This window comes from Podarcis melisellensis, assembly GCF_964234715.1.
Source record: "Podarcis melisellensis genome assembly, chromosome: 3".
Classification (NCBI taxonomy): domain Eukaryota; kingdom Metazoa; phylum Chordata; class Lepidosauria; order Squamata; family Lacertidae; genus Podarcis; species Podarcis melisellensis.
In genome coordinates, this window is record NC_138530.1 from 7,642,500 (window position 1) to 7,663,438 (window position 20,939).

General features: G+C 43.7%; 1 long non-coding RNA gene across 1 annotated transcript in view; it reads right to left on the reverse strand.

The window, feature by feature from the left end:
- Positions 1-20,735, reverse strand: part of LOC309366120 — a 167,425-nt gene extending 146,690 nt beyond the window's left edge. The window contains exon 1 of the long non-coding RNA XR_014166524.1: positions 20,390-20,735. This is a non-coding gene — a long non-coding RNA (uncharacterized lncRNA). The remainder of the gene's footprint in view (positions 1-20,389) is intronic.
- Positions 20,736-20,939: the final 204 nt, after the last annotated feature.

Sequence of the window (20,939 nt, forward strand, 5' to 3'; positions counted from 1 at the left end):
CTTCCGGTTGGAGCGGTACCTATTGATCTACTTGCACTTTGACATGCGTTCCAACTGCTAGGTTGGCAGGAGCAGGGACCGAGCTACAGGAGCTCACCCCATCTTGGGGATTCGAACCACTGACCTTCCGATCGGCAAGTCCTAGGCTCTGTGGTTTAAGCCACAGTGCCACCCACATCCCACGTCAGTAAAGATACTGATCCCCTAAAATGCAACCTGCTTCTATTGGAAGATAACCCATATATATTTTTTCTCTGCAGGGAGATCTCTATAAAAAACAGGTTTGATGTCACATCCTAGCAGCAGGTGGTTTCTTCAAGCCTGCTTAATCTGTGGCATTACATTTAAGAGTCCCAGGGACCACCACTTGACATCTTTGTTATGTGTGATGGCTGACAGTGTGGATGGCTGCATCCATCTCTTAAAAATGGCCCACAAGCATTAAGAGATATACAGTAAATGTCCAATTCAGTGGTTGGACAAAGTTCCCCATCAAATGCAAAGTGGGGCTAAAGTCTTGTTGCAGCAATTTTTATCCAAAATGCATTTAAGAAGCAGTAAACCCCTTTCAATACAGGGGAACTTTCATGTGCATAAATATACGTATGGTTCTCATGTAGCTTGTGAATTTTACCCAAACACCTAGAAGAGTAGTGCAAAAAAGGGGGGGGGAATGCAAATCATTCTAAAGCCAATTTCAGGAGCAAATTTGCAGAGTATGTATACGAGTCAATACCCAAACATCAGACATAGACATTTAATATACATGTATCATTTCTGATTAGATTTATTTTGAGAAGAAAGAAATCTCACTATGTTTTGCAGCAATACAAGCCTGAAGACACGATCCATTTTCTTTCAAATTCCCGAAACATGGTTTCCTGCAACAAGAACACATGCGATCCCACTTTCTTTCTATATCATCTATTCATTACCTCTCGGTTGAAACACAATTGCTTTGGTTTTCTATTTTCAGGAAATTAACACGTATTTGGCCTTCTCTCTTTAGGAGGCATTGATGTCATTGATTAATTGGTGGAGAGAAGCACTAATCCCTTGGCCTTCTATGTTGAGGGTAATATGATTTATTTTCCCTTCTCTTTGAACGATGGCATTGATGCTTTCCACTAATCTCTTGAGAGAATCATTGGTCCCTTCGCCTTCTATGGTGATTGTAAAATGAATCAGCTGGTTACTTTGTCCTTTGCCTTCCATGCGCATTGAATAACGTGTTAATTGCCCTTCCTCGTGAAGAAAAGTCTTGATCATTTTGAAGAATCTCTTTAGAGAAGCATTATCCCCTTGGCCTTGTATCTTCAACGTGAACTGTGCCAGCTGGCCTCCTTCGCTGGGTACAGAGCCGATAAAATTCTGCCTGTTTTTCAGGGAAGCATTTAATTCTTGGATTAATTGGTGGAGAGAAGCACTAATCCCTTGGCCTTCTATGTTGAGGGTAATGTGATTTATTTTGCCTTCTCTTTGAAGGATGGCATTGATGCTTTCCAATAATCTCCTGAGAGAATCATTGGTCCCTTCGCCTACTATGGTGATTGTAAAATGAATCAGCTTGTTACTCAGTCCTTTCCCTTCCATGCGCATTGAATAACGTGTTAATTGCCCTTGCTTGTGAAGAAAAGCCTTGATCTTTTTGAAGAATCTCTTTAGAGAAGCATTATCCGCTTGGCCTTGTATCTTCAACGTGAACTGTGCCGGCTGGCCTCCTTTGCTGTGTTCAGAGTCGATAAAATTCTCCCTGTTTTTCAGGGAAGCATTTAATTCTTGGATTAATTGGTGGAGAGAAGCACTAATCCCTTGGCCTTCTATGTTGAGGGTAATGTGATTTATTTTCCCTTCTCTTTGAAGGATGGCATTGATGCTTTCCACTAATCTCCTGGGAGAAGCATTGGTCCCTTTGCCTTCTACAGTGATTGTAAAATGAATCATCCGGTTACTCTGTCCTTTACCTTCCACGCGCAGAGAGTAATGCGTTAATTGCTCTTCCTTGCCAAGCAAAGCCCTGATTTTTCTGACGAATCTCTTTAGAGTAGCATCATCACCTTGGCCTTGTATTTTAAAGGTAAACGGGATCCTCGGGATTTCTCCTTCGGGTGGAGGAACATCAACATTAGGCTTTTTGTTCAGGGAATCATTGAACTCTTCGATTATTTGGTGGAGAGAAGGACTAATTCCTTGGCCTTGTATGCTGAGGTTAATGTGAGTCATTTTGTCTTCTTCTTCAAGGATTTCATTGACATTTTCCACTAATTTCCTGACGGAAGCATCAGGCCCTTGTCCATCTACAGTGACAGTAAAATGAATCACCTGGTTGCCCAGGCTTTTGCCTTCCATGCTCACAGAATAATCCCTTATTTCCCTTTCCTTGCCAAGCAAAGCCTTGATCTTTCTGACGAACCTCTTTAGAGTAGCATCATCACCTTGGCCCTGTATTTTAAATGTAAACGGGATGCTTGGGATGTCTCCTTCAGGTGGAGGAACATCAACATTAGGCTTTTTGTTCAGGGAATCATTGAACTCTTTGATTATTTGGTGGAGAGAAGGCCTGATTCCTTGGCCTTGTATGCTGAGGTTAATGTGAGTCATTTTGTCTTCTTCTTCAAGGATTGCATTGACATTTTCCACTAACTTCCTGACAGAAGCATCAGGCCCTTGTCCAAATACAGTGACAGTAAAGTGAATCACCTGGTTGCCCAGGCTTTTGCCTTTCATGCTCACAGAATAATCCCTTATTTCCCTTTCCTTGCCAAGCAAAGCCTTGATCTTTCTGACGAATCTCTTTAGAGTAGCATCATCACCTTGGCCTTGTATTTTAAAGGTAAACGGGACCCTCAGGATTAATCCTTCAGTTGGAGGAACGTCAACATTAGGCTTTTTGTTCAGGGAATCATTCAACTCTTCGATTATTTGGTGGAGAGAAGGACTAATTCCTTGGCCTTGTATGCTGAGGTTAATGTGAGTCATTTTGTCTTCTTCTTCAAGGATTGCATTGACATTTTCCACTAACTTCCTGACAGAAGCATCAGGCCCTTGTCCAAATACAGTGACAGTAAAATGAATCACCTGGTTGCCCAGGCTTTTGCCTTTCATGCTCACAGAATAATCCCTTATTTCTCTTTCCTTGCCAAGCAAAGCCTTGATCTTTCTGACGAATATCTTTAGAGTAGTATCATCACTTTGGCCTTGTATTTTAAAGGTAAACGAGATCCTCGGGATTTCTCCTTCGGGTTGAGGAACATCAACATTAGGCTTTTTGTTCAGGGAATCATTGAACTCTTCGATTATTTGGTGGAGAGAACGACTAATTCCTTGGCCTTGTATGCTGAGGTTAATGTGAGTCATTTTGTCTTCTTCTTCAAGGATTGCATTGACATTTTCCACTAACTTCCTGACAGAAGCATCAGGCCCTTGTCCATCTACAGTGACAGTAAAATGAATCACCTGGTTGCCCAGGCTTTTGCCTTTCATGCTCACAGAATAATCCCTTATTTCCCTTTCATTGCCAAGCAAAGCCTTGATCTTTCCGACGAATCTCTTTAGAGTAGCATCATCACTTTGGCCTTGTATTTTAAATGTAAACGGGATGCTTGGGATTTCTCCTTCAGGTGGAGGAACATCAACATTAGGCTTTTTGTTCAGGGAATCATTGAACTCTTCAATTAATTGGTGGAGAGAAGGACTAATTCCTTGGCCTTGTATGCTGAGGTTAATGTGAGTCATTTTGTCTTCTTCTTCAAGGATTGCTTTGACATTTTCCACTAATTTCCTGACAGAAGCATCAGGCCCTTGTCCATCTACAGTGACAGTAAAATGAATCACCTGGTTGCCCAGGCTTTTGCCTTTCATGCTCACAGAATAATCCCTTATTTCCCTTTCCTTGCCAAGCAAAGCCTTGATTTTTCTGACGAATCTCTTTAGAGTAGCATCATCACCTTGGCCTTGTATTTTAATGGTAAACGGGATCCTTGGGATTTCTCCTTCGGGTTGAGGAACATCAACATTAGGCTTGTTGTTCAGGGAATCATTGAACTCTTCGATTATTTGGTGGAGAGAAGGACTAATTCCTTGGCCTTGTATGCTGAGGTTAATGTGAGTCATTTTGTCTTCTTCTTCAAGGATTGCATTGACGTCTTCCACTAACTTCCTGACAGAAGCATCAGGCCCTTGTCCATCTACAGTGACAGTAAAATGAATCACCTGGTTGCCCAGACTTTTGCCTTTCATGCTCACAGAATAATCCCTTATTTCCCTTTCCTTGCCAAGCAAAGCCTTGATCTTTCTGACGAATCTCCTTACAGCAGCATCATCACCTTGGCCTTGTATTTTAAAGGTAAACGGGATCCTCGGGATTTCTCCTTCGGGTTGAGGAACATCAATATTAGGCTTTTTGTTCAGGGAATAATTGAACTCTTCGATTATTTGGTGGAGAGAAGGACTAATTCCTTGGCCTTGTATGCTGAGGTTAATGTGAGTCATTTTGTCTTCTTCTTCAAGGATTTCATTGACATTTTCCACTAACTTCCTGACAGAAGCATCAGGCCCTTGTCCATCTACAGTGACAGTAAAATGAATTACCTGGTTGCCCAGGCTTTTGCCTTTCATGCTCACAGAATAATCCCTTATTTCCCTTTCCTTGCCAAGCAAAGCCTCGATCTTTCTGACGAATCTCTTTAGAGTAGCATCATCACCTTGGCCTTGTATTTTAAAGGTAAACGGGATCCTCAGGATTTCTCCTTCAGGTGGAGGAACATCAACATTAGGCTTTTTGTTCAGGGAATCATTGAACTCTTCGATTATTTGGTGGAGAGAAGGACTAATTCCTTGGCCTTGTATGCTGAGGTTAATGTGAGTCATTTTGTCTTCTTCTTCAAGGATTGCATTGACGTCTTCCACTAACTTCCTGACAGAAGCATCAGGCCCTTGTCCATCTACAGTGACAGTAAAATGAATCACCTGGTTGCCCAGGCTTTTGCCTTTCATGCTCACAGAATAATCCCTTATTTCCCTTTCCTTGCCAAGCAAAGCCTTGATCTTTCTGACGAATCTCCTTACAGTAGCATCATCACCTTGGCCTTGTATTTTAAAGGTAAACGGGATCCTCGGGATTTCTCCTTCGGGTTGAGGAACATCAATATTAGGCTTTTTGTTCAGGGAATAATTGAACTCTTCGATTATTTGGTGGAGAGAAGGACTAATTCCTTGGCCTTGTATGCTGAGGTTAATGTGAGTCATTTTGTCTTCTTCTTCAAGGATTTCATTGACATTTTCCACTAACTTCCTGACAGAAGCATCAGGCCCTTGTCCAAATACAGTGACAGTAAAATGAATCACCTGGTTGCCCAGGCTTTTGCCTTTCATGCTCACAGAATAATCCCTTATTTCCCTTTCCTTGCCAAGCAAAGCCTCGATCTTTCTGACGAATCTCTTTAGAGTAGCATCATCACCTTGGCCTTGTATTTTAAAGGTAAACGGGATCCTCAGGATTTCTCCTTCAGGTGGAGGAACATCAACATTAGGCTTTTTGTTCAGGGAATCATTGAACTCTTCGATTATTTGGTGGAGAGAAGGACTAATTCCTTGGCCTTGTATGCTGAGGTTAATGTGAGTCATTTTGTCTTCTTCTTCAAGGATTGCATTGACGTCTTCCACTAACTTCCTGACAGAAGCATCAGGCCCTTGTCCATCTACAGTGACAGTAAAATGAATCACCTGGTTGCCCAGACTTTTGCCTTTCATGCTCACAGAATAATCCCTTATTTCCCTTTCCTTGCCAAGCAAAGCCTTGATCTTTCTGACGAATCTCCTTACAGCAGCATCATCACCTTGGCCTTGTATTTTAAAGGTAAACGGGATCCTCGGGATTTCTCCTTCGGGTTGAGGAACATCAATATTAGGCTTTTTGTTCAGGGAATCATTGAACTCTTCGATTATTTGGTGGAGAGAAGGACTAATTCCTTGGCCTTTTATGCTGAGGTTAATGTGAGTCATTTTGTCTTCTTCTTCAAGGATTTCATTGACATTTTCCACTAACTTCCTGACAGAAGCATTAGGCCCTTGTCCATCTACGGTGACAGTAAAATGAATCACCTGGTTGCCAAGGCTTTTGCCTTCCATGCTCACAGAATAATCCCTTATTTCTCTTTCCTTGCCAAGCAAAGCCTTGATCTTTCTGACGAATCTCTTTAGAGTAGCATCATCACCTTGGCCTTGTATTTTAAAGGTAAACGGGATCCTCTGGATTTCTCCTTCGGGTTGAGGAACATCAACATTAGGCTTTTTGTTCAGGGAATCATTGAACTCTTCGATTATTTGGTGGAGAGAAGGACTAATTCCTTGGCCTTGTATGCTGAGGTTAATGTGAGTCATTTTGTCTTCTTCTTCAAGGATTTCATTGACATTTTCCACTAACTTCCTGACAGAAGCATCAGGCCCTTGTCCATCTACAGTGACAGTAAAATGAATCACCTGGTTGCCCAGGCTTTTGCCTTTCATGCTCACAGAATAATCCCTTATTTCCCTTTCCTTGCCAAGCAAAGCCTTGATCTTTCTGACGAATCTCTTTAGAGTAGCATCATCACCTTGGCCTTGTATTTTAAAGGTAAACAGGATCCTTGGGATTTCTCCTTCAGGTGGAGGAACGTCAACATTAGGCTTTTTGTTCAGGGAATCATTGAACTCTTCGATTATTTGGTGGAGAGAAGGACTAATTCCTTGGCCTTGTATGCTGAGGTTAATGTGAGTCATTTTGTCTTCTTCTTCAAGGATTGCATTGACGTCTTCCACTAACTTCCTGACAGAAGCATCAGGCCCTTGTCCATCTACAGTGACAGTAAAATGAATCACCTGGTTGCCCAGGCTTTTGCCTTTCATGCTCACAGAATAATCCCTTATTTCCCTTTCCTTGCCAAGCAAAGCCTTGATCTTTCTGACGAATCTCTTTAGAGTAGCATCATCACCTTGGCCTTGTATTTTAAAGGTAAACAGGATCCTTGGGATTTCTCCTTCAGGTGGAGGAACGTCAACATTAGGCTTTTTGTTCAGGGAATCATTGAACTTTTCGATTATTTGGTGGAGAGAAGGACTAATTCCTTGGCCTTGTATGCTGAGGTTAATGTGAGTCATTTTGTCTTCTTCTTCAAGGATTGCATTGACGTCTTCCACTAACTTCCTGACAGAAGCATCAGGCCCTTGTCCATCTACAGTGACAGTAAAATGAATCACCTGGTTGCCCAGGCTTTTGCCTTTCATGCTCACAGAATAATCCCTTATTTCCCTTTCCTTGCCAAGCAAAGCCTTGATCTTTCTGACGAATCTCCTTACAGTAGCATCATCACCTTGGCCTTGTATTTTAAAGGTAAACTTGACCTGCTGGCCTCCTTCGGTTGGGAAATTATTAATCTTGTGAGGCCTGTTATCCAGGGAACTATTGATCTCATTTATTAACTGGTGGATAGAAGGACCAATCCCTTGGCCTTCTATGTTGATGCTACGGTGAGTTATTTGGCCTTCTGTCCGAAGCATGGCATTGATGTTTTCAACTAATCTCTTGATAGAAGCATCAGCCCCTTTGCCTTGTATGGTTAATTTAAAATGCAATGTCTGATGCCGAAGGCTTTGGCTTTGCAGTTTCAGAGAATAATGATTTATTTCCCCATCCTTGGTAAGAAAAGCTTTGATCTCGTTGACTAATCTCTTCAGAGAAACATTATCCCCTTGGCCTTGTATGTTCAGGATAAAATCAACTCCCATATGCCCATTGTTGTTTGGAGAGCCAATCCTTTCATTTCCCGTGGAAGTATTGTTTAGTTCACCATATGTGCTAATTAAGGCATTGATTTCTTGGACTAATCTTTTGACAGAAGCTTCAGTCCCTTTACCTTTTATGGTGATTATGAATCCCTCCCCATCATCTTCTCTATTGTGAAAACCACCATTGTCTTTTTTTTCCATATTAATAGAAGTATCACTTATTTCAACATTTCTGTAAAGGAGAGCTTTGAGGTCTTCAACAAATCTCTGGAGAGAAGCACGAGTCCCTTTGAATTCTATATTAAGTGTAAAATGGGTTCTCTGGATTTCTCTTTTGTGCTCAGCATTTATACCTTGGTCTTCTACTGTCCGGGGCAAATGAGTGAAGCAATCAACTGTAAAGAAATTAAAAAAGGTATTGTGAAGCAAATGCTTTTTCTTAAATTCCAACACACCTGGCACCATACATCATGTCTATTAATTCCCTTTCTGCCAGGTTACTATCATTTAAATAGAAAAGATATGTATATTCCATCTAGTTTCTAATTTTGACAATACTTAGCAAGCATATAGTGCTTTTGAATGTCTCATTTCTATATCTGAGTGTAACTTTTCCAACTATTGCTCTCAGCTCAATCAGTGTTATTTTCTACCTAGTGCAAATGGGAGAATAGCTATTCTAGAACCAACCAGTGGAATCTGTGCAGAGGCTAAAGTTGATCCAGGGCCTTCTGCACTTCTTGTTCACTCTCTAAACCACAAGCTCTCATTGTCATCTGACAGGTGTTACTCCATATTTTAGATCAAAATATATTTTAAGGACCTCTTCTAGTTACATAGCATTTTGTGAATACAGTGGTACCTCAGGTTAAAAACGTAATTCGTTCTGGAGGTCCATTCTTAACTTGAGACTGTTCTTAACCTGAGGTACCACTTTAGCTAATGGGGCCTCCCGCTGCTGCTGTGCGATTTCTGTTCTCATCCTGAAGCAAAGTTCTTAACCCAAGGTACTATTTCTGGGTTAGTGGAGTCTGTAACCTGAAGCATCTGTAACCTGAAGTGTCTGTAACCCGAGGTACCACTGTATTCATAGAATCATAGAACTGTCCACCTGGGAAAAATCAACAGGATTTTATTTCTAAGACAGCTACATCATTTTCACATGTACTACTGGTTTACATCTGTATAGTCCTGCCTAAGTGTGGAAACCTGTATCTGTCACTGTGGAATTTTTTTGGGGGGGTTAGTGTTGGCCCTATTCTCCAATGCGTTAAAGCAACTCGAATATGTATTTTATCTTTTGTGGTATTAGATGCAGATTTCATGACCACCTTCTCAATTACTTCAACCAAATTGTTTATAAAGCCATTGAACAAGGGGCCCAGGAGATAACCGTGTAGTTTTTGAGAGTGGCTGGGGAAACCCACCCATATGGATGGAGTATAAATAAGTTGTTGTTGTTGTTGTTGTTGTTGTTGTTGTTATCATTATTATATACATAGGTGAGCATTCTTTGGGTTTGGTCAACCAACTACAAATCTAGCCCACATTTTACCAACTTCTTTGAAATAATATCTCTGCGGACTTACTGTAATCAAAATAGGCTAGATCAACAACATTCTCTTGATTCCCCCAAGCTATGTCTCATAGACCAACTGTTTAATTATTGATTCTATCATTTTCTGCTATCAATGTCATGTGGACTGGTTGGTAGTTGCCTGGGTCTCTCCCCCCTTTTTGAAGATAGGGACATTTGCCTGCCTCCAGTCCACAGTGGCAAAGAATTCTCAAAGTTTATAGACAGAGTCTTTGACATTACACCTGCAGTTTCCTTTAATGTTGAATTCATTTGAAATGGTTAGTTATGTATTTGCCACCTCTATTCCCATCTTGCATTGCAGCTTCCACCATATATCATTTTTTCAATCTGTATTGTTACATAAAATAATGTTGCTACACATAGGCTCTATACTTAAATTGCCACCATACAGCAATAAGTGCTTTTTCAGTTATCATGTGTCAGGAACATGGCCCCCCAGAGGTCAGGGGAAGCGTTAGACTCAGAAATTAGACTCAGAAATTGAACTAAGTGCACAAGGGATCAACTCTGCAGATGAGAGCAGTTTGACCTTCCCATGGAAGACTCTCAAGGGGAGGAAGAGTTGAATGACAGCCTGAGGATTTCTAGGCAATCAGTAGATAAGCAGGGCTCTGAATCTGTGTTGAGTGGATGTGGGGAGGAGGCAGGCCAACCTCTCAGTCCCCGTTCTAGGCAACTTGAGAAGATCAGAGGGCAACGGAAGGGTAAGAGGGGAAAGGCTGGAGTTTGGCATCCTTCTTGCTGTGGGAGGGGTGAAAATTCAGACTGACCAACTATCGTAAATGAGAGCAGGCAAGAAACCGTGCTCTGGAAGTGTCTTTTTGTAAATAAACCTGCATAAAGTTGCTGGAGAGTCATTACTTCTTATCGGACCTTGCTTGCCTGCCAGAGATCATTATTGCTTGGTTAGTCTCTAACTCCAACAAGGCTGGGAAAATAGGTGATATGTCTGAGGAGCAACATGCTACTGCTGCTGATGCAGTTGCAGGCCCTGGGACACATGGAGATGCAACTAGTCAACTACAGGTACTATTCCAACAGAATTTAGAACTAAAGACTCAAATTGACCAATTAGCGGGGTCATTTAATCAACAGTGGCAGGAAGTGTCAGAAGAAAAGGACAGAAGAGCCGCCAGGTTGCCTACTGGGCCCCCCTTCCAAGTTTTCAGGGAAGAACTCTGAATATTTAGCGTTCAAAAGCAGTCTGAAGTGGTTTTTTGAACAGAGAGACAAAGAATTTCGGACTGAAAGTGAGAAGGTGTTTCTTGTGGTTGGTTTGCTGGAGGGGGAGACCCTCCTTGTAGATGGACACTGAGGCTTGTCAGATCTGGACTCGTTCCTGAAACTAATGGATGCAAAGTTCCGGGACCCCCAATTCTGGCTGCTGCTTCCCGACAATTACTGAGTTTAAAACAAAGGAGTAAAACTGGGATGCAATACACCATGGAATTTAGTATGTTATCCCAACAATTGAGATGGGGAGAGAAGGCACTCACGGCATTATATCGAGCCGGGCTGAACCAAGACTTGATGGATGAGCTAGCCAGGTTGCCCCACCCCTTCTTCCTTGGAAGGTCTGATAAAAACATTGCTACAATTAGATCAACGTGTGATAGAACACAAGGCGGAGAGGAGGGAGCTGGGCAGACCATCGTTCAAGTTGGCCAACATTCCTGACATTCGCATGCGAAGGTTTGGCAGTAGGCACAGAGAGGAACTATGGGGAAACCCATGCAGCTTGGCTCAGTGGGAGGCAGGCTCCAGATGTCGCTGGCAGAGCGAGAAAGAAGAGAGAGGCTGTGCTTTGTCTGTGGCAAAGCCAATCACATACCAAGGCCGTGCCCTAGCAGAGGGGCAGTGGGGTCACTCTTAGGGGCAAGTGTGGGGGAGAAACCGAACCCTAATGAGAAGGAGGTGGGAAACGAAAGGTCCCAGTTCCTCTCGGAGGCCCAGGACTAAGAGTAAGGTTAGCCGGACTTCCGGGTTGGTGCCTCCAGCAATGGCTGAATTCCTCTGATCGGGAGGAAGTTGCTTCATGGAAATCAGGGTCTGGCCGCCACGGCAAAGGCGGGGACCCACTAAAAATCACAGGCAGGAGAAGCCTGTGAACGTGGAATTCGACTGGCACCTTTTGCGCCTCCCCTACTTGCGGGGAAACCCAGTTTTGGGGATCCGGTGTGACGTGGGGTGAGTGGTGCGGTGCTTCCAATTGACTGCTTCTTTCATGGAGTGAAGCCGCATTGCTGTTGCTGGAGAGCGCTGACTTTTTCCTGTGGACAATTTGATCTTAAAACAACTACCCATGAGTAGTACGGAAAATTGGATTTTTAAACGTCTTAATTTGGCACCGAAACGGGGAGGTTTCAAACAGGAAGTCCGCCTTCCCCTTTTGTAAATAGACTGAAGCAAAGAGGTTGCAAGCTAAAGACTTGGAAAGTCCTCTGTAAAAGATTAAACTTCCATCGGCTAAAACCATTAACCCCCCCCCCTGGAAGCAGGAGAAGAGGGGGGAAATTTTGGATCGCGCAAGCCTGCAGGAGAGAGAGTGAAGAAAGATAAATTACCACTGCTCTGAACCTGGAAACGGGCTGCTAGTAAGACATTTTGGGAAAGTTCATTGACTGTGAATAAAATGTTTGTTGACAGATAGTTAAATAAGAGAAATACATTGTTTCCATTGTTTCCTTCTGCGTTTAAAAAGGAGTAAAAGTAACTGAAAAGTGAAACTAATTTTATTGCTTGAACCGTGCTTAAAAGGATTGATACAAATAGAAATTGTTTCCCTCTAGAGGGAGCCTCTGAAACTTACAAGAGTTGGTAAGAATGTCGACAGAAGAAGCCTTAGTGATTGCATTATGCAAGATAAGTGCTTCATTGGAACAGCTCCATAAGAAGACGGATGTGATGACTATCAAAATTGATAACTTGGGACAAAAAGTGACTGATTTGGGACAAAACGTGAATATCTATACAGAAACTATTCAGGAATCGATTCAGGAATCTACTTTGACATGGCAAATTGTGGAGAAGGCGAGGGAGAGAGTTGCTGTTGAACCTAAAGTAATACAAGTGGAGAGAGCCCGAGCCTTACAGAGGCAATTTGATGAATATAAGTTGTTGCCTTCTATGACTGAATTTAGAGAAAGTCAGATTTTGAGGATTGGAGCCCTGCTTGGACTGGAGAAGGAAAGTTGGATAGATCCCCTCATGCAGGGATGTACTGACCTTTGGGACCTGGACTTGGGTCAGGAGGAGATTGGAGTTGTGGGGACCTTCAGATTTGGAGGGATTTTGAAACTTGTCCTGAAATATCTTTTGGATTTTAGTTTTAACTACGGAGATTTGGCTGACCTGTCGAGAAGGAATAAAAACATTGCTAGGTTGGAGCTTCCCCGAGATCTACTCTTCAGCATCAAAGGGAGGAAATTAAGAACAAGATCAGCAGAAGACAAAGTAAAGTGCATGTATAAATATGAAGACGATCTGCAGAAGGGATTTGGAAAAGAGTTAAGAGCCTCGGACAGAAGATCACCAGGTTGATGGACCATATGGAATTGACGGAAAGGACTGGCAGAATCCGAGACCAGGGAGAAGAGACGGTGGAAGAAGATTGGGAAAAGTTTAAAGTTTATTTATAGAAATACTGTAAAATTAATGAGTGTTAGAAAAATATTGGAATGAAATTATATGGCTTTAGTAGAAATGTTATAAGGAGTTAAGTACAAATAAGTATTATAGTATTAGTGGAAAATAAGGTTAAAATAAGTTAAGATAATTATATTATAGAGAAAGATGGAAAGGAATTGCTGAAACAATTAACAGAAGTGGAATACAAAAAGGGAGGTGAGAGGAGGTCGATGAAATGAGGGACTGAAAGATAGGGCATTGAAACGGTATGATGTATGTTTTTAAATTGTTTTTGCTTTGTTTTGTTTAGTCTAATGTGTTAATGTTGTGTTGTGCATTGTTTATATATTGTATTGTGTTTTCTTTTTTTGCTTCTTTTTCTTCTTCTCTTTTTCTTCTTTTTTGTAAGGTTTAAAAGTAATAAATATTATTATTTTTTTTTTTAAAAAAAAGAGTAAGGTTAGCCAAAGGGCCTCAATAAGGTCCAGTGATTCCTGGACTCTCCATGCTTGCCGTACTACAGTTCCTAGCATCCTTTGGGGGGTCGAGATGCCAGCTAGCTAACCCCCAGCTGGATCATGCCCTTCCAGCCGTGATGATACCCCGATCTCTGGTGCGATGTAAATCAGAGACTCAGACCTCAAAAGCCTGAGCACGCTATATTAGCAGAGCATACTGTGCAAACAGAACAGGTATGAGGCTTGTGGAAACATACTAACAGCTAAAGATTTATTGAGCATAAATCAGGACAAAGAAAACATGTTGTCTCCCTTTCTTCTCCTCAGAGAGACAGAGAAAAGCAAAGGGTATGCACAAACGGAAGTTTCCAGCATACTGTGCTGGAATGTAAACAGACATGTGACATGTAACAATCCCATGTGCTATCTGAGTTATCAACCTCCAGTGCTATGTGAGTTATCAACAAGATGACTGAGTGTCCAAGTTGCCCTTCATGCACCCACACAACAAATTCCCCTTTTTGCCAGTCACGGGTGCCATCCACAGACTTTTCCTGCAAAGGTGGAAAGACTGTCAGTGCCAGCAGCAGAAGAGTTCGTTGAGGAGATGACAGCCATGCATAGTCTGTTAAAGGAGCAATTGGACTTGGCTAAAAAAGTCATACAAGAGAGGGGCAGATAAACACAGGAAGCCAGGCAAAGAGATAAAGGTGGGGAACAAGGTGTGCCTGTCCACAAGAGATCTGCCCCAGAAATGTAGATGCAGAAAGTACGTGGGGCCCTTTGAAGTAATAGATCAACCTGGAGACGTTCAGGTTTAGGTTGCCAGCTTCCATGAAAATACATCCTGTATTCCATAGAGCACTGTTTGATGAGATTTCACCCCTCCCATATCCAAGAATCTGCTGATGTTCTCTGCTCATTCTCCAGAGAGGAGGGGGCAGTTTCTGCTCAGTACTTATTCCGCTCCAGCCTCACATCAAAGGAGGGAGAGAGAGACTGAGTGTTAGAGAGCTAGAGTGTGTTATCTCTGTATAGATAAGGTTGTTGCTAAGAGCAGCTGTAGACACTCAGTGCAGTTCAGCATTTTTGTTTAGACCTCATTTAGCTCTGTATATAGTTTTGTATTATAATAGTTTTAGATAGAATAAAGAAGATATTCTACAGAGCTGCTCTCTGAGTTGTTTATGCTCTGCTATATTCTGCTGTGCATGACTGTATTGTGGAAGTGAATCTGGTACTCACAGCTCTAAGCTGTGAGTCCACAGCACTTTGACCTGCTCCTGTGCAGAAGGTGGTCTCTGGAAGTGCTACCCCAGCTCACCTGGCCCAGTCGGGACTGAAGTGGATGAGTCCAGTCCGTGGCACTGGCTAAAGGGCGATGCTGGCACTGTTATCTCGAGTAGTTCCTGCACACCTTTACTAGATCCCTAGGGGGTCACCTCCTCCCCTGATAATGGTGGAGGGAGAAGAGGAGTCTGAAGTGGAGCAGATTCTGGACTCTTACTGGATGAGGAAGAGGCTACAGTATCTGATAAAGTGGAAAGGATATGGCCCATCAGACAGATCCTGTGAATTTGCAGAGCATGTCCATACTCCTGAACTACAGACGGGGTTTCACTGTAGCCACCCCAACAAACCTAGAGCCAGAGGGTGGAGGGAGGAAGAAGAGGAGAAGGAGAAGGAGGAAGAGGAGGGGAATTATGGGGGGGGGTCAGGAACGTGCCCCCCCCCCAGAGTGCAGGGGGAAAGTTAGACTCAGTAACCTAACTGCTGTGGGAGGGGTGAAGTTTGAGAGTGACCAGCTATTGTAAATGAGAGCAGGCAAGGAGCCGTGTTCTGAATGTGTTTTTTTTGTAAATAAACCTACGTAAAACTGCCGAGAGTCTTCTTATTGGGGCTTGCTTGCCTGCCAGACATAATTACAGTATGCATATTCGGCCAGGACTTCAACCTGTGTGTCTTATGATATACAAAGACAGATGTGTCCCTGCTAGAAGTACCATTGCACTCCATGCACAATATTGTGATAAATAGCAGCAATGAGGGATGGTACCATATGATCCCATTTTTAGTTCTCATATAATCATAGCGCCGGAAGAGACCCCATGGGTCATCTAGTAAAAGCCCCTGCAATGCAGGATACTCAGCTAAAGAGTCCATAGCAGATGGCCATCCAACCTCTCCTTAAAAACTGCCCAAGGGAGTTTGTTGCACTTTTGAACAGCTCTTACCATCAGAAAGTTCTTCCTGATGTTTAGTCAGAATTTCTTTTCCTGTAACCTGAAGCCATTGGTTCATGTCCCACCCACCAGAGCCAGAAAAAACCATCTTGTTCCATCAATCCCTTCTACAAACACTGGTGCATTCCATGCATCTATCTGGACCATTATCAAGACTGCCCTCCATTGCAAGGACAAAGTGTGCTTCTTACGCAAAAGCTATTCCTTTTACTGGTAGACTGGATTCCTTGCTAATTCCTTGCATTTATTCTGTGATAGCATAGTGGAGGGGAGAAATATTTTGACATAATAGACTAGCTGTTTTTTAAAAGAAAACATATAGTGGAGTGGGTTCGGGGACAAAGAAGAGAAATAGAGCAGGTTTGCCAAAATATATTCACACCTTATTCAGGACTTATGAAATATATGTTCAGACTAGTGCTGTTTACCTTCCCACCAGAGCAGTACCTATTTATCTATGGGCACTTTGATGTGCTTTCGAATTGCTAGGTTGGCAGGAGCAGGGAACAAACAATGGGAGCTCACCCCATCGCAGGGATTTGAACCGCCCATCTTCTGATCGGCAAGTCCTGGGCTCTGTGGTTTAACCCACAGCTCCACAATCTCCTTTATTGTTTCCTGAAGCAATTGGTTAATATGCCACCCACCAGAGCCAGAAAAAAATAATCTTGCTCCATCGATCCTTTCTACAAGCACCCATACATTTCATGCATCTTTCTGGACCATTATCAAGACGGCCCTCAATGTATTCCATTTTATGGTAGACCTGGCACTGGATTCCTTGCTAATTCCTTGCATTTATCCCATGATAGCATAGGAGAAGGAGCAATAGATGAAAAAAATAAAAATATTTCGACATAATTGACTAGTCTGTTTTTTAAAAACATATAGTGGAGTGGGTTTGGAAAGAAAAGAGAGGAGAAACAGAACAGGTTTGCCAAAATATATTCACACCTTATTCAGGACTTATGAAATATATGGTCAGACTAGTGTATGGCATTTAACAGTGCCCCTGAAGGACCAGGTGCGCAGCCTGGGAGTCATTTTGGACTCACAGCTGTCCATGGAGGCACAGGTTAAATCTGTATCCAGGGCAGCTGTTTACCAGCTCCATCTGGTACGTAGGCTGAGACCCTATCTGCCTGCAGACTGTCTCGCCAGAGTGGTACATGCTCTGGTTATCTCCCGCTTGGACTACTGCAACGTGCTCTACGTGGGGCTACCTTTGAAGGTGACTCGGAAACTACAACTAATCCAGAATGCGGCAGCTAGACTGGATACTGGGAGCGGCCGCCGAAACCATATAACACCAGTCTTGAAAGACCTACATTGGCTCCCAGTACGTTTCCGAGCACAATTCAAAGTGTTGTTGCTGACCTTTAAAGCCCAAAACGGCCTTGGTCCAGTATATCTGAAGGAGCGTCTCCTCCCCCATCGTTCTGCCCGGGCATTGAGGTCCAGCTCCGAGGGCCTTCTGGCGGTTCCCTCACTGCGAGAGGCCAAGTTACAGGGAACCAGGCAGAGGGCCTTCTCGGTAGTGGCGCCTGCCCTGTGAAACACCCTCCCATCAGATGTCAAAGCGATAAACATCAACCTGACATTCAGAAGACATCTGAAGGCAGCCCTGTTCAGGGAAGTTTTTAATATGTGACATTGTGTATCTTTCATCTTGGAAGCCGCCCAGAGTGGCTGGGGAAACAAATAATAAATTATTATTATTATTATTATTTAGGGTACAGATGTGCTTAAACTACAGCCAGAGTTGCGATTGGAGCATGATATGTTGCTGTGATTGGTTTCTGGTTATAGGTCTACAGTATGGGAAAGGTGAAGAAGTGGGAACATGGTGTCAAAGCCAAAACTCAACAGCATAGACTTTGCAAACTTGGGGCAGACAGATCAACCCTTCTTGCTCTCTTGGGAATACATTAAAGTGTTGGTGAATGGAGGATTCATCCCTGCTGGGTGCTTTAGACCCCTGCAGACTGCAGAAGGAAATCCTCCAATCCACAGACAATTTCTGAATGCCAAATACATCCGCTCAAAATGTAATTTTGCATTGCTCACCACTAAACAATTGGAGAATAGCAGATAGTGCTCAGTCACAATTTACCAAAACAGAATTTTGCAAATCCATTTGTGATAGTAGGTAATTATGAGAATTCATGACATCATACCATTTTTACTACACCATGATGAATACTTCGTAGGGCTGTGTGTGTGTGTGTGTGTGTGTGCGTATCTCCAGAAGGGCAGATTTAGCCTATAGCCACCCGGTTGCCTGCCCCAATTCTAGATGTCCTCCATTCTCCTTTACTGCTATAGTTCTGCGACTGAAATCTGATGGCTTACAGTTCTGGTATTAGACTTACCTGGAGAAACCAGGAGCATCAATAAAATGGTAGCTATGAATGGACAGCAGACTTGCATGGTGGAGCTTTCATTAGGATTCCTTGGAGGCCAGTGAGAAATGGACACCCAAGCAGAGCACTACCAAGTTCCAGAGTCTTTTGGAAAGCCGAGTGCTCATCTATTTATGGGACTCTATGCTACTTTTCCACGTGTACTTTAATGTCATTTGCAAAATGTCAGAGTTTTGTTGCATCATTCCTTTGCAAGAAGCAGTGTTCCAGTAAGAGGAACTAAAATACGGTACATTGCCATTACATTATTCTAAGACTATACTCAGGGTTCACTGGTTTGGAAAAATGATTATTCTGTTTCTAAGATTTTCTTGAAAGATATAGTTTTTTTCCCTGTATGGGTCCCAGCCAACAAAATGGCTGGGGCAGGTTCCACGGGGGGGGGGGTGCACTGGGACAAGCAATCTCAGTGATCACAGGCAGTAGGAGGATTTACGCTAAGACCAGACCATGTCATTACCGAGGAGGCAGGTTTAGTCGTTGTTTGAGGACTATCCCTGCCTCTGGATCTGGTCTTGACTGGACGGATACTGGATTCAGCAAGCGATACCCACATGACCTGAAGGTACTGCTGTGCAATGCCAGGTCAATGATCCATAAGACTGCTGCCATCCATGACTTGATCGTGTATGGAGGACCTGGCATGTGTAACAGAGACTTGGTTGGATGAAGCAGATGGGCCTGTCCTTGCCTCTGCTTGTCCACCAGGTTTCTCTTACGCACAGCAACCCAGGCCTTGTGGGCGGTGGGGCAGTGATTTTTAGGAAGTCATTAGTTTGCACCAGGCATCCTGTTGGGAAGACCCTGTTTTCTGAGTGCATGTTCTGAGAGGTGGGCAATAGGGGCAGAACAGGATTCCTTTTAGTGTACCAACCTCCCCACTGCACCAAGGATTCCCTGCCCTAGCTGCTTCAGGTCATGGAGGATGTTCTCCTGGAGACACCTAGTTTGGTTGTCCTAGGGGATTTTAACATCCATGCCGACACAACCTTACAAGGGGCTGCTTGGGACTTCGTGGAAAGCATGGCCTCCATGGGGCTGTCCCTGAATAAGTCTGGCCCAACTCATTGCTGCGGACATGCCTTAGACCTGGTGTTCACCTCTATGGATGTTGGTGATCTGACACTAAGTAAAAGCAAAAATAAAGAAGTGCCATGGTCAGATCACTTCCTGGTGCAACTGGACTTCTCCGTCACCCTTCCCGTCAGCAGGGAGGTGGGACATATTCAGATGGTCCGCCCCTGCCACTTAATGGATCCAAATGGTTTCCAGAGAGTGGTAGGGAATGTTTAACCCATGCTGATGGACTTTCAGCTGATGCCCTGGTGGCCTGCTGGAATGTGGAGTTAACCAGGGCTATTGACTGTTTGGCTCCAAAGCGCCCTCTCCAATGGTCCAGAGACTGGACAGCCCCATGGTTTTCCACAGATCTGATGGCAATGAAACAATTGCTGAGATGGCTAGAGTGCTTGTGATAGATCTTGGATTTCGATCTGCCGTGACACCTGATTACTTTATGATCGTCAATCAGCAGTTTATAACGGGTCCGGCACACTTCTTCAAAGCTGCGCCACTGTTGCTCCCTTCAGGTCATGGCTTAGCAGAGTAGAACACACAGCGGTGTAAAGCAGACTTACTTCCTTCTTCTGGCAAGCATACACAGACAGCTCCGTCTATTTACAGCTCTTTATTGAAACATTTCAGCTACAAAGCCCATCACTGCTGGCAGCCATTTCAAACATGACTTTCTCTCTCAGATACACAGAGAGAACTGAAAGTACAGGGTAAAAGCTCCTCCTCCTTAGCTTCTAAAAGCTTCTGTCTCCTCCCGGCTTACGTCTGACGTCGGAATGTGACGCACACTCAGAACCCTTAACCATTTAAGTTCTGAACACTCACCCCCCCCCTTGCGTTGGATTCCGACTGCACCTGTGGAACATCCTCAGCAAAACTCTGTGAGATCAATGCCTTCCCCAATGCCTTGCGCCCTCTCTTGGCGTCCCTGTTAGGCAACTGTGGAACCACCTCACAACTCTCAGAATCGCACTGTGCGAAACTTACCCACACACCTGTGGCCTGGTACCTCTCTGGTGGAATACCCTTTGTTGTGCGACTGGACCTCCTAGGCACAAACTCAGGTGTTCCCTCTGACTCACTTTGATCAGCAGGTGTGTCCTCTGCATCATGGGATTCTCCTTCTGACTTAAAGCGTCTTCGAATCCTCTCCATCACACTCACAGGAGAACTAGGCTCACTTTTGGGCACTCTCTTAACAAATTGTGGAGATGCCACATCCTGCTCTTGACCCTGGTCAGTGACCTGGTCGTCATCAGCAGCCTCAGCCCCTTCTTCCTCTTCATCAGAACTGTCTTCTGGATCAGAGAGACATTCTGATAGAACATCACGCCTGACAGGAGACTTTGACTTTACATCCTCCTCACAGAACTCAGCGTGTTTACTGATCAGCACCTTACTCTGATCACCTGAAGGGTAAGCAAACCGCCATGCACGGGCTTCTGGCTCATACCCACAGAAGATCATTTTCTGGAATTTGGCTCCATCTGGCCCTCACAAAGCCTCAGGCACAGAGACAATCGCAGGAGACCCAAACTTGCGCAGAAAGTGAACCTGGGGTTTGCGGCCATTCAACAGAGAAAACGGAGTGCCACCTACCAGCGAATTGTAGGTCCTATTCCAGGTGAAGCATGCAGCTCTAGCCGCCTCCAGCCAAAACTGTGGAGGTAACTCAGACTCTGTAAGCATCACCTGTGCTGCCTGAACCAGAGCTCCACTCCTCAGCTCTGCCACCCCCCTCTGATTGGGT